At 39.1% G+C, this 15,377-nt stretch overlaps 1 protein-coding gene across 2 annotated transcripts in view; it reads left to right on the forward strand.

Annotated features, from left to right (window-relative positions):
- Positions 1–15,377, forward strand: part of POU2F1 (POU class 2 homeobox 1) — a 214,757-nt gene that overhangs the window by 87,166 nt on the left and 112,214 nt on the right. The window lies entirely within an intron of this gene.

A 15,377-nucleotide genomic window follows, 5' to 3' on the forward strand; every position in this document is an offset into this window, starting at 1 on the left:
TCGATGGATGTGAGTCTGAGTGAACTCCTGGAGATGGTGATGGACAGGGAGGCCTGGCGTGCTGCTATTCATGGGGTCGAAAAGAGTCGGACATGACTGAGTGACTGAACTGAACTGAACTGAAGTGAATATTAGATTGATGAAGTAACTTGTTTAAGGAAGTTCAGTTAGCCAGTGTAGAGCTATGATTAGAATCTAGATGCCTAGTCTAGTGCCTTTTAAAAATTCTTAAAGTACCTTAAATATAAATTAACTTACTTAAGGGAATAAAAAACCATAATGACATTTCATGTGAATTTCCCTTTTGTGTAACTTAATACAGCAACAGAGAAGACAAAATAGTTTTATTTATTCTACATTAAATATTTTGTCTATTAATAGCAATATTAGAACAATTAATTAACTACTAGGTGCCACTGAAGCTTTTAGATATGTTTTGTTCAAATCTGAGGAGAACCCTTGGGAGTATTATTGTACCTGTTTTACAGATGAGGGAACTGAGGCTTAGAAAGAGTAATAGTTTAGAATTTTTACACTTCTAGAACTGGAGTTTAAACACACTTTTCCTCTGCTTTCAAAGCACATTACTAAACTGTGAAACCTGTTTATTTTTTAAATTAAAATTTAATGATCCAACCCATTCCTTATTAATTGATACTGATTATGGAATTATTTCCTCTTAACTCATCCATCCCAAAATTTGACCACTTTAAAGACATGTTGAAGTAGTGTGGAGAAACCATAAAATTGTTTCTGTAGGCTTTATACCCCCTCAAAAAATGTATAATGTGCTCAGTCGCTCAGTCATGTCCGACTCTTTGCAACCCCTGGACTGTAGCCGGCCAGGCTCCGCTGTCAATGGTATTCTCCAGGCAAGAAACTGGAGTGGGTAGCCATTTTCTTCTCCACTTTATATAATATTTGTATGTTTAAACTAATTTGAGCAAGTCCATATGTATATTTAGTGTGTCTAAATATACATATGAAAGTTTTGTCTCCATGTTTCTACTTATTATAGTTGATCATCAAGCAATGATTATTTTCCTAAAATATTTTTAAAGTGGACCTTTCAAAATTAGTTAAGAGGAGAAGGAGATGGCGGAGGAGTAGGTGGACGTGGAGTACGTCTCTCTCCACGGATACATCAGGATACACCTTCAGACACAGGAGTGCGTGCAGGACACCAGCGAGAGCAGACAGGAGTACCTGACCAGAGGAAAAGAATACACAGAACCACACAAAACTCGGTAGGATGAAGGAACTAGGGGGAAAAACAGGAGTGTTAGTAGGAGTGGACCTGCTCTCAGCGGGTGGGGGAACACATCAGGGCAGTTGTCCGAGTCAGAGGAGAAACATTTAAGGCTGAGAGGGAAACAGCTGATCTGTGACAGTGTGAATGGAATGAGAATCAGACAGTCCTTGCTGCAGCCATACATGCCCCGTACAGGAGCTGGTCCTCTGGAAGGCGCAGTGGCTGGGAGCTGGAGTTTGGGGAGTGTGGAGCAATCCCAGGGCAAGGGCTGCTGTTGACTGCAGAGAGACGGATGGAGGGGATGTGAGGGAGGAGACTGTGGTGGGAAATGCCTGTGGAGGAAAGCCAGGAAGCCATGGAAGCAAGGCAATACAGCTGAGTGTCGTAGGGGGTGAAGCCGTCACTGTCACCGTAGCCTATCTCCCCCAACATGCCAACATCTGCAGCTGAAGAATAGAGGCTGGCCCATCAAATGCCTGACACACTGAACTACAGATAGGACCCCACCCAGGGGGCCCCTTTAGGTGCCTGAAGTGCCGATCTACAGAGTAGGACCCCAGGCATGGCAGCCCTCTATGTGCCTGAATGGGTGGAGCTACAGAGAAAGACTGGCCAAAGAGGCCTTCTGATTGCCAGCTACAACAGGCTCGGAAAAAAGACTCTGATAGGGCCATAACTCCTGCAGCAGAGACAGTCGTGTCCCTGCACACTTTGAGCTGCCAGGCACTAAGAAATCCAATTAAGCTTTTGAGCTTTTTTTCCTTCCCCTCAGTCACATTTTTTATTGTTGTTGTATACCTCTGCCTCTACATTGGGCTTTTGCAGTTCAGCAGAGTTTTCCTCTTTTTTTTTTTTTTTTCTTTTTTAAAAAAAATTTTAAACCTGTTTTTATTTTTTCTACACTTAACTCCTTTGTTTGCTTTTCCTACTGTTCTTTCCCCGTTGCAGTTATCTGTAACATATATAAATCTTTATCTACCTCTATTTAACTTTGCATATCTATTCTTTGTTTCTTTCTCTCCTTTCCTCTCAACATATTTGTTAGTTTTATTTTCATTGTTTTATTCCCCACTTGGCACCTTGTTTTAGTTTTGTTTTCCAGTTTGTGCTTTAGTTAGTTTTGTTCTTAACTGATAAATATAATTTTTGATTTGCTTTGTTCACCAGGTCAATCTACTGTACTTTATTTTTGTTAGACTGTTTTCACTTTGCTCATGTGTGTATATGTATATGTGTATATTCCATTATTTTAATTATGATTTGCCTGATTTTGTAACTGCCATTTGGGGTTCATCTTTGGTTTACCATTTTTGGATATTTGTTTTGATCTCCCTTCATGCCATAACAAACCCACTTATGGGTCAAGCCCTGAGTCTTTGGAGTGGGAGCACTAACTCCAAGACCCTAGATTACCAGAGAACTGACCCTAGGGAGTATCAGATAGTGAGAACTCACACAAAGCAAACCACTTGAATACAAGACCCAGCATCACCAACCACCAGTAGCACCCTCTGCAGGATGCCTCATCTAAACAACAAACAAAACAAAAATACAAACCCAGTCATCAGCAGACAGGATTAACACCTCACTCACCCTTGCCCATCAGAGGAAAAACAAGCAAAAACCAGCACAAATCTCATCTTTATATGAAGCTCACACAAACCACTGGAGAATTCAACTTTCCTTGAAGCTTGGGAAAAGGAGACCTCAAACACAAAAACTGTTAAAAAAAATAATAAAGAGACGGAGAAATGCTAAACAAATGAAGGAACAAACTAGAAACACAGAAGTCCAAATAAATGAAGAGGAACTAGGCAAACTACCTGAAAAAGAATTCAGAATAATGATAGTAAAGATGATACCTTGAAAATGGAGAAAATGCAAGAATTGATTAACAAAGACACAGAAGAATTAAAGAATAAACATACAGAGACAACACAGTTACTGAAATTAAAAATACTCTAGAAGGAATCAATAGCAGAATATCTGAAGCAGAAGAATGAATCAATGAGCTGGAAGATAAAATGGTGGAAATAACTTCTGAAGAGGAGGATAAAGTAAAAAGAATGAAAAGAACTGAGGACAGTCTCAGAGACCTCTGGGACCATATCAAAGGTGCCAACTTTCAAATTATAGGGGTCCTAGAAGAAGAAGAGAAAAAGAAAGGGTATGAGAAAATTTCTGAAGAGATTAGAGTTGAAAATTTCCTCAACATGGAAAAGGAAATAGTCAATCAAGTGCAAGAGGCACAAAGAGTCCCATACAGGATAAACCCATGGAGAAACATGCCACAATACATACTAATCAAACTATTAAAGACTAAACACAAAGAAAGAACATTAAAAGCAGCAAGGGAGAAGCAACAAGTAACATACAAGGGAAACCCCATACACTTTAACGGCTGATGTTTCAGCAGAAACTCTGTAGGCCAAAAGGGAATGTCAGGAAATACTTAAAGTACTGAAAGGGAAAAATCTACAATCAAGATTACTGTACCTGGCAAGGATCTCATTCAAAATTGATGGAGAAATAAAAAGCTTTTCAGACAAGCAAAAGTTAAGAGAATTCAGGACCACAAAATCAGCTTTATGACAAATGTTAAAGGGACTTATATAGTCAAGAAATACAAGAGAAGCAAAATGATCTACAAAATCAACCCCAAACAATTAAGAAAATGGCAATAGGAACATATATGCCAATAATTACTTAAATGTAAATGGATTAAATGGTCCAACCAAAAGACACAGACTGGCTGAATGGATACAAAAACAAGACCCTTATATATGCTGTCTACAAGAAACCCACTTCAGACCTCAAGACACATATAAACTGAAAGAGGATGGAAAAATATGTTCCATGTAAATAGGAAGCAAAAGAAAGCTGGAGTAGCAATCCTCATATCAGACAAAATAGACTTTAACATAAAGAGTATTACAAGATATAAGGAAGGACACTACATAATGATCAAGGGATCAATCCAAGAGGAAGGTGTAACAATTGTAAATATCCATGCACCGAACATAGGAGCACCTCAACACATAAGACAAACACTAACAGACATAAAAGGAGAAATTGACAGTAACAAAATAGTAGTAGGAAACTTTAACACCCAACTCACACCAATGGACAGATCATCAAAACAGAAAATTAATAAGGAAACACAAGTCTTACATGATACATTAGATGAAATGGATCTCATGGATACCTTCAGGACATTCCATCCAAAGGCAGAAGAATACACCTTCTTCTCAAGTGCACATGGAACATTCTTCAGGATAGACCACATCCTGAGTCACAAATCAAACTTGAGTAAATTTAAGAAAATTGAAATTGTATCTTGCAACTTCTCTGACCACAATGCTATGAGACTAGATATGAATTACAAAAAAAAAAAAACTGTTAGAAACGCAAACACATGGAGATTAAGCAACACGTTTCTAAATAACCAGCAGGTTACTGAAGAAATCAAAAGGGAAATCAAAAAATTTCTAGAAACAAATGACAATGAAAACACGACAAATCAAAACCTACGGGATGCAGCAAAAGCAGTTCTAAGAGGAAGTTTATAGCAATACAGTCCTACCTCAAGAAGCTAGAAAAACATCAAATAAACCACCTAACTTTACATCTAAAACAACTGGAAAAAGAACAACAAAAACCCACAATTAGTAGAAGGAAAGAAATCATAATGATCCAAGCAGTAATAAATGAAAAAGAAATGAAAGAAACAATAGTAAAGATCAATAAAACTAAAAGCTGATTCTTTGAAAATGTAAACAAAACTGACAGACCTTTAGCCAGACTCATCAAGAACAAAAAGAGAAGAATCAAACCAACAAACCAGAAATGAAAAAGGAGAGGTTACAACAGACAATGCAGAAATACACATGTTTATAGGAAACTATTATGAACAACTAGATGGCAATAAAATCTAAAATCTGGAAGAAATGGACAGATTCTTAGAAAAGTTCAATCTTCCAAGACTGAACCAGGAAGAAATAGAAATTATAGACAACCTAATTACAAGCACTGAAATTGAAGCTGTGATCAAAAATCTCCCAAAAAACAAGAGCCCAGGACCAGATGGCTTCACAGGAGAATTCTGTCAAGCATTTAGAGAGGAGCTAATGCCTATCCTAAGAATCTTTCAAAAAATTGCAGAGGAAGGAACACTTCCAAACTCATTCTACAAGGCCACCATCACCCTGATACCAAAACCAGACAAAGAGAACACAAAAAAAGAAAACGACAGGCCAATATCACTGATGCACAGAGATGCAAAAATCCTCAGCAAAATTTTAGCAAACAGAGTGCAGCAACACATCAGAAAGCTCATAAACTAGGATCAAGTTGGGTTTATTCCAGGGATGCAAGGATTCTTCAGTATATGCAAATCAATCAATGTGATACACCATATTAACAAATTGAAAGATAAAAACCATATGATCTTCTCAATAGATGCGGGAAAAGCCTTTAACAAAATTCAGCAACTATTTGTGATTAAAACTCTTCAAAAAAATGGGCATAAAAGGAACCTACCTCAACATAGTAAAGGCCATATATGATAAGCCTATGGCAAACATTATCCTCAATGGTGAAAAACTGAAAGCATTCCCCCTAAGATCAGAAACAAGACAAGGGTGTCCACTTTCACCACTGTTCTTCAACATAGTTCTGAAAAGTCCTACCTATAGCAATGAGAGAAGAAAAAGAAATGAAAAGAATCCAGAATGGAAAAGAAGAAGTAAGCTCTCACTGTTTGCAGATGACATGATACTGTTCATAGAAAACCCTGAAGATAGTATCAGAAAATTACTAGAGCTAATCAGTGAATTTAGCAGAGTTGCAGGATCCAAAATCAATACACAGAAATCTCTTGCATTTCTATATATTAACAATGAAAAATCAGACAAATTAAGGAATCAATCCCATTCACCATTGCAACAAAAATAATTAAATATTTAGGAGTAAACTTACCTAAGGAGACAAAAGAACTGTACAGAGAAAAATTATAAGACACTAATGAAAGAAATCAAAGATGACATAAACAGATGGAGAGATATTCCATGTTCCTGGGTAGGAAGAATCAATATTGTGAAAATGACTATACTACCAAATGCAATCTACAGATTCAATGGGATCCCTATCAAATTACCAATGGCATTTTTCACAGAATTAGAACAAAAAATTTCACAGTTCTTCTGGAAAGTGAAAAGACCCCGAATAGCCAAAGCAGTCTTGAGAATAAAGAATGGAGCTGGAGGAATCAACCTTCCTGACTTCAAATTGTAGTACAAAGCTACAGTCATCAAGACAGTATGGTACTGGCACCAAAACAGAAATATAGATCAATGGAACAAGATAGAAAGCCCAGAAATAAACCCATATGCCTATGGGTACCTTATTTTTGATAAAGGAGGCAGGAATATACAATCAGGCAAAGACACCCTCTTCAATAAATGGTGCTGGGGAAAGTGGACAATTACATGTAAAAGAATGAAATTAGAACACTTCCTAACAGCATACACAAAAATACACTCAAAATGGATTAAAGACCTAAATATAAGACCAGAAACTATAAAATACTTAGAGAAAAACATAGGCAGAACACTTGATGACATAAATCAAAGCAAGATCCTCTATGACCCACCTACTAGAGTAATGGAAATAAAAACAAAAGAAAACAAGTTGGACCTGATTAAACCTAAAGGCTTTTGCACAGCAAAGGAACCTATAAGCAAAGTGAAAAGACAACCCTCAGAATGAGAGAAAATAATAGCAAATGAAACAACTGACAAAGGATTAATTTCCAAAATATACAAGCAACTCATACAACTCAATACCAGAAAAACAAACAACCCAATCAAAAAGTGGGAAAAAGAACTAAACAGACATTTCTCCAAAGAAGATATACAGATGGCTAACAAATACATGGGAGAAGGCAGTGGCAACCCAGTCCAGTACTCTTGCCTGGAAAATCCCATGGATGGAGCAGCCTGGTGGGTTGCAGTCCATGGGGTTGCTAGGAGTTGGACACAACTGAGTGGCTTGACTTTATTTTTTCACTTTCATGCATTGGAGAAGGAAATGGCAACCCACTCCAGTATTCTTGCCTGGAGAATCCCAGGGACGGGGGAGCCTGGTGGGCTGAGGTCTATGGTGTTGCACAGAGTCAGACACAACTGAAGCGACTTAGCAGCAGCAGCAGCAACAAATACATGAAAAGATGCTCAACATCACTCATTATTAGAGAAATGCAAATCAAAACTACAATGAGATATCACCTCACACTGGTCAGGATGGCCATCAAAAAGTGTACAAACAATAAATGCTGGAAAGGGTGTGGAGAAAAGGGAACGCTCTGGCACTTTTGGTGGGAATGTAAATTGATACAGCCATTATGGAAGACAGTATGGAGATTCCTTAAAAACCTAGGAATAAAACCACCATATAACACAGCAATCCCACTCCTAGGCATATACCCTGAGGAAACCAAAATTGTAAGAGATACATGTATCCCGTTGTTCATTGCAGCACTATTTACAATAGCTAGAGCATGGAAGCCACCTAGATGTCCATCGACAGATGATAAAGAAGTTTTGGTACATATGCACAGTGGAATATTACTCAGCCATAAAGACAAACATATTTGAGTCAGTTCTAATCAGGTAGATGAACCTAGAACCTATTATACAGAGTGAAGTGAGTCTTTATACAGAGTGAAGTGAGTCAGAAAGAGAAAGATAAGTACCGTATTCTAATGCATATATACGGAATCTAGAATAATGTTACTGAAGAATTTATTTACAGGGCAGCAGTAGAGAAACAGGCAGAGAGAATAGACTTATGGACATGGGGAGAGGGGAGGAGAGGGTGAGATGTATGGAAACTTACATTACCATATGTAAAATAGACAGCCAACGGGAATTTGCTGTATGGCTCAGGAAACTCAAAGCAGGGCTCTGTATCAACCTAGAGGGGTGGAATGGGGTGGGAGATGGGAGAGAGGTTCACAGGGGAGGGGATATATGTATACCTATGGCTGATTTATGTTGAGGTTTGACAGAAAACAGAAAATTCTGTAAAGCAATTATCTTTCAATTAAAAAACAAATTAGAATATTACTCAACCTAAAAATAAAGCTGATACCATTAATGAAAAAATATCGATATTATAGCAAAGAGTATTAGTCAGAAATTAAGACATTTCAGGTGTCTGACTGGCTTTGGAATAAACAAAAGCTTATTATTCTAAATGAAACTGTAATGATAAAAGTTTAAAGAAAATACTTTAATATTTTCTTCTTTAGTAAAATACCTAGAATGCCTGAGTTTCTCAAACTAGGAGAGTCTTTGTCTTATCTTATCTGACTTATCCTTTCAAATTCACTTGTCCTCAGGAATCTTTCACTAAATTACTGCCACAACCTGCCTGGCCGAGAGAGAGTGGGGTGCACAATGTAGACGATGAGATATAAAGAAATACTCTTTTTTTTGGTAGCCCATGTCACATAACTGGGGCTTCCCAGGTGGCTCAGTGGTAAAGAATTCACCTGCCAATGCAGGAGACATGGGTTCTGTCACTGGATTGGGAATATCCCCTGGAACAGGAAAGGGCAACCCATTCCAGTATTCTTGCCTGCAGAATTTCATGGACAGAGGAGGCTGGCGGGCTGCAGTCCATGGGGTCACAAAGAATCAGCACAATGGAGTGACTGAGCACACAGGCACACATAACTGTTTTATTCCTGGCAGTGTGGAGACTTTATAGCATAGAATTGTAATTTATGTGCATTCTAATCTCTACTATTCAAAATGAGAAATAACATAAATTAGATTGGTACCTTTCTGTTCTAACTGGAACTTGTGAAGGTGGAAGAAATTTATTGATACAGTGACATTATGATGAGATTACAAAGTTATGTAACTATCCTAAATATTAATTGCAGCTACTCATCATCCACTGAGTAAAGGGGAAGGAGGTGAGGTAGGGCTGGGGCAGCTGACATTTATTAACTTCCTACTGTGTTGGGCATGTGCTAGACACATCTACATGTATCAGATCAGATCAGTCACTCAGTCGTGTCCGACTCTTTGCGACCCCATTAATTGCAGCACGCCAGGCCTCCCTGTCCATAACCAACTCCCAGAGTTCACTGAGACTCACGTCCATCGAGTCAGTGATGCCATCCAGCCATCTCATCCTCTGTCGTCCCCTTCTCCTGCCCCCAGTCCCTCCCAGCATCAGAGTCCTTTTCCCATGAGTCAACTCTTCGCATGAGGTGGCCAAAGTACTGGAGTTTCAGCTTTAGCATCATTCCTTCCAAAGAAATCCCAGGGCTGATCTCCTTCAGAATGGACTGATTGGATCTCCTTGAAGTCCAAGGGACTCTCAAGAGTCTTCTCCAACACCACAGTTCAAAAGCATCAATTCTTCGGTGCTCAGCCCTCTTCACAGTCCAACTCTCACATCCATACATGACCACTGGAAAAACCATAGCCTTGACTAGACGAACCTTTTTTGGCAAAGTAATGTCTCTGCTTTTGAATATGCTATCTAGGTTGGTCATAACTTTCCTTCCAAGGAGTAAGCGTCTTTTAATTTCATGGCTGCAGTCACCATCTGTAGTGATTTTGGAGTCCCAAAAAATAAAGTCTGACACTATTTCCACTGTTTCCCCATCTATTTCCCATGAAGTGATGGGACCGGATGCCATGATCTTCGTTTTCTGAATGTTGAGCTTTAAGCCAACTTTTTCACTCTCCACTTTCACTTTCATCAAGAGGCTTTTGAGTTCCTCTTCACTTTCTGCCATATGCCCCAACCAGGAACGCTGAAGTAGCTGAAGTTGAACGGTTCTGTTAAGACCTACAAGACCTTTTAGAACTAACACCCAAAAAAGATGTCCCTTTCATTATAGGGGACTGGAATGCAAAAATAGGAAGTCACGAAACACCTGGAGTAATAGGCAAATTTGGCCTTGGAATACGGAATGAAGCAGGGCAAAGACTAATAGAGTTTTGCCAAGAAAATGCACTGGTCATAACAAACACCCTCTTCCAACAACACAAGAGAAGACTCTATACATGGACATCACCAGATGGTCAACACCAAAATCAGATTGATTATATTGTTTGCAGCCAAAGATGGAGAAGATCTATACAGTCAGCAAAAACAAGACCAGGAGCTGACTGTGGCTCAGACCATGAACTCCTTATTGCCAAATTCAGACTTAAATTGAAGAAAGTAGGGAAAACCACTAGACCATTCAGGTATGACCTAAATCAAATTCCTTATGATTATACAGTGGAAGTGAGAAATAGATTTAAGGGCCTAGATCTGATAGATAGAGTGCCTGATGAACTATGGACTGAGGTTCGTGACATTGTATAGGAGACAGGGATCAAGACCATTCCCATAGAAAAGAAACGCAAAAAAGCAAAATGGCTGTCTGGGGAGGCCTTACAAATAGCTGTGAAAAGAAGAGAAGCGAAAAGCAAAGGAGAAAAGGAAAGATATAAACATCTGAATGCAGAGTTCCAAAGAATAGCAAGAAGAGATAAGAAAGCCTTCCTCAGCGATCAATGCAAAGAAATAGAGGAAAACAACAGAATGGGAAAGACTAGGGATCTCTTCAAGAAAATCAGAGATACCAAAGGAAAATTTCATGCAAAGATGGGCTCGATAAAGGACAGAAATGGTATGGACCTAACAGAAGCAGAAGATATGAAGAAGAGATGGCAAGAATACACAGAAGAACTATACAAAAAAGATCTTCATGACCCAGATAATCACGATGGTGTGATCACTGACCTAGAGCCAGACATCCTGGAGTGTGAAGTCAAGTGGGCCTTAGAAAGCATCACTACAAACAAAGCTAGTGGAGGTGATGGAATTCCAGTTGAGCTATTCCACATCCTGAAAGATGATGCTGTGAAAGTGCTGCACTCAATATGCCAACACATTTGGAAAACTCAGCAGTGGCCACAGGACTGGAAAAGGTCAGTTTTCATTCCAATCCCAAAGAAAGGTAATGCCAAAGAATGCTCAAACTACCACACAATTGTACTCATCTCACACGCTAGTAAAATAATGCTCAAAATTCTCCAAGCCAGGCTTCAGCAATATGTGAACTGTGAACTTCCAGATGTTCAAGCTGATTTTAGAAAAGGCAGAGGAACTAGAGATCAAATTGCCAACATCCGCTGGATCGTGGAAAAAGCAAGAGAGTTCCAGAAAAACATCTATTTCTGCTTTATTGACTATGCCAAAGCCTTTGACTGTGTGGATCACAATAAACTGTGGGAAATTCTGAAAGAGATGGGAATACCAGACCACCTGATCTGCCTCTTGAGAAATGTGTATGCAGGTCAGGAAGCAACAATTAGAACTGGACATGGAACAACAGACTGGTTCCAAATAGGAAAAGGAGTACGTCAAGGCTGTATATTGTCACCCTGTTTATTTAACTTATATGCAGAGTACATCATGAGAAATGCTGGACTGAAAGAAACACAAGCTGGAATCTACATGTATGCTTTCACTTATAAACTGTGGGTAACTGTAATAGTACAGGAAGTAGAGCAAAGACAAGAAGCAGTATTTACAAATGTATCTCTTTTTTTGTATAGATGGTCAGCTTTTTAAACTTTTTATTTTCTTTTGTCATCTACTTTTGGCCAACCAAATCCTTTGATTGTTTCCAGCTCTCTGAGTCACAGCTACCTGGGATTGCTGTATAGACAGCCATTTAGTGGGTTTGGGGTTTTTTTGCCCAGGGAGGGGGGCGGCACGGGATGTGTTGGGAAATTAAATTTTAAGTTCTCAGACAATAGTTAACAGTTGTATATTATTATATACTTTAAATTTTGCCACGAGGGTAGATCTTAGTTACATGCTCTTGCCACAAAAATGTTTTTAATTATAAACAAAGTGGGGTGGGAGACACAAAAGGAAACTTTTATAGGTGGTGAATAAGTTTATGGCTTTAATGGTGGCCTCACAGATGCATATTATCTCCAAACTTACTGAGTGTGTATACATTAAATATATAGAGCCTTTTGTATGTCAGTCGTATCTCAGTAAAGTGGTTTTTAAAAAACTTTTTAAAGGGCAAACTTATACTTTTAAGAAATGTTATTTAAAGATTGGAGAAGGCAATGGCACCCCACTCCAGTATTCTTGCCTGGAAAATCCCGTGGACGGAGGAGCCTGGTGGGCTGCAGTCCATGGGGTCGCTAAGAGTCGGACACGACTGAACGACTTCACTTTCACTTTTCACTTTCATGCGTTGGAGATGGAAATGGCAACCCACTGCAGTGTTCTTGCCTGGAGAATCCCAGGGACGGCGGAGCCTGGTGGGGTGCTGTCTGTGGGGTCTCACAGAGTAGGACCTGACTGAAGCGACTTAGCAGCATTAAAGGTTAAAATAGAAAAAATCTTGAGTAGTATATATTGAATATTTATTAGAATATTAAAATAATCCTGTTATTTTTATAATTTCTGATTATTGTCAAAATAACTAACATTCTCATTTTAATTTTAAGAACAGCCTTGGGAGACAGCATGATTATTCCCATTTTTCAGATGAGACAGTGTAAGATTCAAATGTTGTGTTAAGTTTCCTAGGGATGCTGTAACAAAGTACCATACATCAGGTGCCTCAAACAACAGCAATTTATCTTATCATAGGCATGGAGGCTAAAAATTCAGGATTAAGGTGTTGCCACTGTTGGTTCCTTCTGAAGGTTGTGAGCGAGAATCTGTTCCATGCCTTCTTCTTGTCTTCCCTTTGTGTGTGTCTGTCTCTGTATTTAAATTTTCCTCTTTTGTGAAGACAGCAATAGTATTGGACTGGAGCTCACCCTGATGACATCATCTTAACTTGATCATCTCCAAAGACCCTATTTCCACATAAGGTCACATTCACATATCCTGGGATTAGGCCTTTGGCATCTTTGGGGAAGACACAATTCAACCCATAAAGGATATGAAGTCATTTGATTAGGGTCTCTTAAGTAGGAAAAGTTGGACACAGTGCATTGTACAACCACTGAAAGTAATTTTAAAAGAATATGAAATATATCTATAATACCACTTTGAAAATTCAACTATACTTCAATTTTAATAAAGTAAAATTCACTTTATAATATTTTCTTATGCCTGGGTAGATTTTATTTAAAATTAACTGAGTTTCTAAAATATTTAATAGCATTTTTGGTTGTCAGATCAGATCAGGTCAGATCAGTCGCTCAGTCGTGTCCAACTCTTTGCGACCCCATGAATCGCAGCACGCCAGGCCTCCCTGTCCATCAACAACTCCCAGAATTCACTCAGACTCACATCCATCGAGTCAGTGATGCCATCCACCATCTCATCCTCTGTCGTCCCCTTCTCCTCTTGCCCCCAATCCCTCCCAGCATCAGAGTCTTTTCCAATGAGTCAACTCTTCACATGAGGTGCCCAAAGTACTGGAGTTTCAGCTTTAGCATCATTCCTTCCAAAGAAATCCCAGGACTGATCTCCTTCAGAATGGACTGGTTGGATCTCCTTGCAGTCCAGTTTCTAAAATATTTAATAGCATTTTTGGTTGTACTGGATTTCAAATTCTTTTTCTTTCTTTGGATATAAGTAAGTGATACGACACAAGCTATGGAAAGTTGTCCAATACTCAGTGCTTAGATCTGAGTTTAAATCTGAACTACCATTAATTCAATGTAAAGCTTTAAAATGTCAACTCCTCCACCATATTTTGAGATGCCCATCAGAATACTGTTTAATTTATTTCAAGTGCACTCTGATACTAGATTATCTGTAGGTTTCACGCTCTGGAAGAATTATAGTTTAATCTGTGTTAATATGTATCTTGTGATCAGAGATTTCTGAAGATTGGAGAGAACAAGAATCCACTAGGGTAATAAAACAGTGTTCGATAGTTTGTTGATCTCTTCCTCCCCTCCCTCCCAAATCTTTGCTATATCTTCCTTTTTCCTGTAAAATGATTTTAGACTTACAGAAATGTTGAAAAATAGTACAGATAACTTTTTCCCTGAACCTTTGGAGAATAAGCTGCTGACTTGATGCTCTGTCACTCCCAGATACTTCAGTATATATAATTGCTGCAGATAAGGACATTCTGCTGCATAGCTTTGATACAAACATAAAACTCAGGAAATTCACGATAATTCATTGCTACCAACTAATCCGTAGACCATATTCAAATTTTTTTAGTTCTCTTAGATATCCTCTTCATAGCAAAAGAATTCAATCCAAGATCGTGCTTTGCATTTAGTTGTCATGTCTCTTTAGTGTTCTTCCATCTGGAGTAGTTCCTTAGTCTTTCCTTGATTTCTCAGCACTGTGACACTTTGGAAGAATATTTTTTGTGGAATGTGTTTGAATTAGAGCTTGTCTGATAGTTCCTCATGGTTGCTGCTGTTGCTGCTAAGTCGCTTCAGTCGTGTCCGACTCTGTGTGACCCCAGAGATGGCAGCCCACCAGGCTCCCCCGTCCCTGGGATTCTCCAGGCAAGAACACTAGAGTGGGTTGCCATTTCCTTCTTCAATGCATGAAAGTGAAAAGTGAAAGTGAAGTTGCTCAGTCGTGTCTGACTCCTAGCGACCCCATTGACTGCAGCCTACCAGGCTCCTCCGTCCATGGGATTTTCCAGGCAAGAGTACTGAAGTGGGGTGCCATTGCCTTCTCATGGTTAGATTCAGGTTTAGGTGTCTATGGCTGGAATCTCACAGTGGTGAAGTGTTCTCATTTTTTAGAGGGCTAGAGGTTTGATTTGTCTCTTGACTAGTGATACTCACTTTGATCACTCAGTTAAAGGTGGTGTTTACCAAGCTTCTTTACTGTAAGGTACACTTCTTCCCTTTGTAATTAATACACATTTTTGTGGGCTCTTTGCAGCCTCATGGACTGTAGCCCACCAGGTCCTCATCCATGGGATTCTCCAGGCAAGAATACTGGAGTGGGTTGCCATGCCCTCCTGCAGGGGGTCTTCCAAACGCAGTGATCCAACCTGTCTCTTAAGTCTCTTGCATTGACGGGAAGGTTCCTTACCACCAGCGCTACCTGGGAAGTCTTATATTTTGTGTGCAAACTATAAATTTTTGTCATC

Source organism: Bos mutus, chromosome 3 (genome assembly GCF_027580195.1).
Source record: "Bos mutus isolate GX-2022 chromosome 3, NWIPB_WYAK_1.1, whole genome shotgun sequence".
Lineage (NCBI taxonomy): Eukaryota > Metazoa > Chordata > Mammalia > Artiodactyla > Bovidae > Bos > Bos mutus.